The sequence below is a fragment of the Glycine soja genome, chromosome 16 (genome assembly GCF_004193775.1).
Source record: "Glycine soja cultivar W05 chromosome 16, ASM419377v2, whole genome shotgun sequence".
NCBI classification, from domain to species: Eukaryota; Viridiplantae; Streptophyta; class Magnoliopsida; order Fabales; family Fabaceae; genus Glycine; species Glycine soja.
In genome coordinates this window covers 12,283,132-12,288,428 of record NC_041017.1, presented here as the reverse complement: position 1 = coordinate 12,288,428, position 5,297 = coordinate 12,283,132, and the positions used below count along the sequence as shown (strand labels likewise).

The 5,297-nt window shown below is 40.0% G+C and overlaps 1 non-coding gene across 1 annotated transcript; it reads left to right on the top strand.

Moving 5' to 3' along the window:
* Positions 1–576: 576 nt before the first annotated feature.
* On the top strand, positions 577–683 carry LOC114391334. The gene has a single exon (XR_003662125.1). It is a non-coding gene; the product is annotated as a small nucleolar RNA R71 (small nucleolar RNA).
* Positions 684–5,297: the final 4,614 nt, after the last annotated feature.

Genomic DNA, 5,297 nt, shown 5'->3' with positions numbered 1-5,297 from the left:
ACATTTTGGAAGGAAGGAGCAGGCTGCTGTTGTTATTGCTGAGGGCTAGACCATCTGAGATTAGGGTGATTCCTCCATCCAGGGTTGTATTTGTTGCTGGAGAGGTCATAATTGTTCTGCTGTGGTTGATTTTGCTGCTGAGGTTGAGGAAGTCTATTGTAAATATTAGCAGCATAAGCTTCGGGCTCCTCAATTGCTCCAGGTTGCTGCATGGAAGGGCAAAGGTTTGTATGGTGGTCATCAGAGGAGCACAAACCACAGACCCTTGCAACAGGTACAGATTTCTGGTTCAAGGCCAGCTGGGTTACCAAGTTGACCAATGCATCCAGTTTTCCTTCAAGCTTCTTAGTTTCAGATGATGCAATTGAGTTTGTAGCTACCTCATGCACTCCTCTAATGACTATAGCATCATTTCTGGTGCAAAACTGATGGGAGTTGGAAGCCATCTTCTCAATTAAATTTCTGGCTTCAGCAGGAATCATGTCTCCAAGGGCTCCACCACTGGCAGCATCTATCATACTTCTCTCCATATTACTGAGTCCTTCATAAAAATATTGGAGAAGCAGCTGCTCTGAAATCTGATGGTGAGGGCAACTGGCACATAGTTTTTTAAATCTCTCCCAGTATTCATACAGGCTCTCTCCACTGAGTTGTCTAATACCTGAGATATCCTTCCTGATGGCTGTGGTCCTGGAAGCAGGGAATTTTTTTTCTAAAAATACTCTCTTCAGGTCATCCCAGCTCGTGATGGACCGTGGAGCAAGGTAATACAACCAGTCCTTTGCCACTCCCTCTAAAGAATGAGGAAAAAGCTTCAGAAATATATGATCCTCTTGGACATCTGGGGGTTTCATGGTGGAGCAGAAAATATGAAATTCCTTCAAATGTTTGTGCGGGTCTTCACCTGTAAGGCCATGAAACTTTGGAAGCAAATGAATCAGTCCAGTTTTAAGAACATATAGGACATCCTCATCAGGGTATGGGATGCACAAGCTTTCATAGGTGAAATCAGGTGCAACCATTTCCCTCAGAGTCCTCTCATAGGGTGGAGGTTGTGCCATGTTCTCAGAATGTTCAAAATCAGAATGCTCAAAATCAGGATGTTCAAAATCACCAATAACAGAATGCCCAGATTCACCAGTAATGGAATGCTCAGGATGATCAAAAGGTATAAAATGATGCCTAACTAATCTATGAAATGTCCTATCTATCTCAGGATCAAAGGGTTGTAAGTCAGATGGATTGCCTCTAGTCATACACTACATTCAGCATGCACAACTAGTTGCTTTGTCATGTAAATAAAGGTGCAGGTTTGAACTACAGCTACCCTCAAATGATATCCAAATGACTTGAAATTTTGTGATCAACCTTATAAAATGATGAGAAGATAGCACAAAAAATTTCAGGCAAAAATTCAAAGTCTAACTATGGAAGCTAAAAATGGTAGGTTAAGAAAAATAAGTGAATAAAACTTGAAAAATAAAAAACTTTTGACAGAATCACTATTTTTGGACGATGGAGACCTCAACCGGCCTATGGGGGCTGCCAAGGCGTAGGAAAGTTTTTTCTACCCCAAATACATATATAATAATTGCGATTCTGATAACCGGAGCAAAAGTTATGGTCTTTTGAAGTTTCGACAAACACAAAATTTGCTACTTTTTTGGAACTTTCAAATTTGACCAAACTAAAGGCTCTAGCTATTTTTCCCACAAAATATAGATTAAAAGAAGTTACCACAAACAAATTCAGCCAAAAATAACAACCCTAGCTACTAAAACAAAAAATCTCAAATAATTCAGTATGGGTGGTCGCTAAAATCCGTCTCTACTTGATTTCTAGCACTACTCTGTTTTGCCGCAAGCAAAAGTGGTCGCTAAGTCCGTCGCAAAACACTATTCACAGCAAAACACCCAAAACTGAAACAGGGAAAGCGCTTAATAGGAAAACTGAAACAGAACACACACTAAACAAAATACCAGGACACTAAACAACACTAACACACATACTAACACAATACTAACAATTAAACTTAAAACACGAAAGAATTAAACACACAACACTAGCTAGTTATTATGAACCTTTGGACACTGCTCCCCGGCAACGACGCCAAATTTGATTGAGACCGTACCCGAATCAAATAAACATGGAAATGCAGTAACTAGGAAGTGATCCTAGGTCGTTTCCCAACGAGCAATGACAAACCAAATGTTCATAATATACTTGCGCAGTAACAGTAACGATTGGGGGGGGGGTTGTTTGTTTTGTGATTAAAGAGAAGAACAAGTAAACTGGAATATAAAACTACTAATATTAAAAATGAGTTGTTTCCTCTGATTCATAAGCCATTCTCTTATCCTAGGTTATGGAGAATTCGCCCCTAACAGTCAACCACTTAATCCAAGCCTATTTCAATTTACTAAGCGAAAATCAACTTAGGGTTGTCAATACGTGATTAGGCACCACATACACCAGTTAGCCCTTCGTCCATTAAGCATGAACGCAAGTTAGGCTCAGAGGCAATTAATCGAACATGAAGCGTGCACTGATTAATGTTCACGAATTTGGGATAACTGGTGAAGGGAAAATTGCCAGGAAACCACATTACAAACGAAACCTCAAAGAGAGTTGGGCTTCATCCTCAAAAGGAGACAACACCAGAAAAACTAGCATTCCATAGATTCAAACAGAAAACGCAAATGAAACATGAAGCAGAAACGTAAATGAACATAAATGTAAATGAAACAAAACGTGAATGAAGGTAGAAGAAGAAGCAAGAACGAAATTGTAATTAGAAGCAGAAAACGGAAAATTGCATTAAGAACGAAAACAGTAGCCTTAGAACAGAAAAACGTAAAAACCTAAAACAAAAGCTCTGAATAATAAAATAGCATAATAGAATAGCCTTGCACGAATCCCAAGGCTGCTATTTAAAAAGAGTCACTCAAAGTCACTGGGCCCTATTACAATACTCTGGCCCAAAACGAAATAAACACTGAACAACATAAAATAAAATTGTGAAATTTCCTAATTAGAAATTAACTAAGGTAAGCGCTGCTTTATTTGCCCTCTTCAAGTCCATAACCAAAATTCGGATTAAGCCGAATGTTTCATTAATTCCTGAAATTAGATTAAAAACATCAAATTAGCTAAATGAGCCCAAATAATAAAACTGCCTGATTAATTGACAATTAAGACCAATCAGTAATTAAAATGGTGCAAAAAGGGTTTAGAAAATAGAAGAAAATGATGGCACATCATAAACGAAACCAAAAGAGACAGGGAAAGGCTCCATAAAATCTATACCCCAGACATCAAACACCTCACAGAACAACATGGGTTGTTGAGGCATTTGCTGTCTCCTTGAAAGTGAGCCGCCTGCTCTCTGACAAGGCTCACAAGTACTACAGATTCTCCACGCATCCTTGAAGATGGTGGGCCAATAGAAACCACAATCAAGCACCTTGCGAGCTATCCTTTGTATGCCAAGATGGCCACCTGGTGCGGAAGAATGTCAGAATTGCAGGACCGACTCGATCTCATGGTCTAGAATGCATCTCCTAATAACTTGGTCATTGCACAACTTCCATAAATAGGGGTTATCCCAAATATAATGCTTAGCATCACTCTTAATTTTATCAGTTTGAGCTTTTGATGCTAAGGGAGGAAAAACAGAAGCAACTAAATAATTCACAATATTAGCAAACCAAGGAGTGGGGATGGAATTAGAAATACTATACAGAATGTACAAATGGTCATCCAGAAAATCATCCCGAATGGGTGAGTCCTTAGACACACGCTCAATCCTACTCAGGTGGTCAGCCACGAGGTTCTGTGCACCACTCTGATCACGGATCTCCAAATCAAACTTTTGGAGCCAAAGCATCCACCTGATCAATCTAGGCTTTGATTCAGCCTTCTTCAACAGGTACTTCAGAGCTGCATGCTCAGTATAAACAATAACACAAGTACCAAGTAAATATGAACGAAATTTCTCAAGAGCAAAAACTATCGCTAATAGCTCCTTCTCTATGGTAGTGTAATTTTCTTGAGCAACATCCAAAGTTCTTAAAGCGTAGTAGATCACCCGAGGTAGCTTATCAATCTTTTGAGCAAGGACAACCCCCAATGCGTAATTGGATGCATCGCACAGTAGCTCAAATGGGGCTCTCCAATCAGGTGCCTGAATGATAGGGGTGGTAGTCACTACACGCTTGAGGCAATCAAAAGCCTTTTTGCACCGGTCATCAAAATCAAAATCCACCTCCTTTTGCAGTAGATTGGATAGTGGAAGTGCCACTTTGCTAAAATCCTTGATAAAGCGCCTATAAAACCCTGCATGACCAAGAAAAGAACGAACCTCTCGCACGCAAGAGGGGTAAGGCAATTGTGAAATAACAGCTATTTTTGTAGGGTCTACCTCTATGCCCCTATTGGAAATGATATGCCCTGAAACTATACCTTGTTCTACCATGAAGTGACATTTTTCAAAATTCAGCACAAGGTTAGTCTCAATGCACCTATTAAGAACTTTATCCAGACTATCCAAACATGCATCAAAAGAGGATCCATAAACAGTAAAATCATCCAAAAACACCTCTATGCAACTCTCTAAAAATTCACTAAAAATGCTAAGCATACACAGTTGGAAGGTACCAGGGACGTTGCATAGGCCAAAAGGCATCCTCCTATAGGCAAAAGTGCCAAAGGGACAGGTGAATGTGGTCTTTTCTTGATCCTCAAGAGCAATATGAATTTGTAAATAACCAGAAAAACCATCAAGAAAACAGTAATGAGACTTACCTACCAAGTGCTCAAGCATTTGATCAATGAATGGTAGGGGAAAATGATCTTTTTTGGTCTCCTGGTTCAGCCTCCTATAATCAATGCAGACTCGCCAGCTGTTCTGCACTCTTGTGGGAATAAGCTCATCCCTTTCATTCTTAATCATTGTGAGGCTTGTCTTCTTTGGAACCACTTGGACTGGACTCACCCACTGACTGTCAGAAATGGGGTAGATGATTCCAGCTTGTAAGAGCTTGGTCACTTCCTTTTTCACCACATCTAGAATGACGGGGTTGAGTCATCGTTGTGGCTGCCTCATTGGCTTAGCTCCATCCTCTAAAAGTATCCTATGCATGCAGGTAGATGGGCCAATACCAAGAATGTCTGCTAAAATCCATCCAATGGATTTCTTGTTCTTCTTGAGAACTAGCAACAACTTCTCCTCTTACTCAGCAGCAAGGGAGGCAAAGATGATCACTGGAAATTTTTCCTTGTCCTCCAAGTAAGCATAC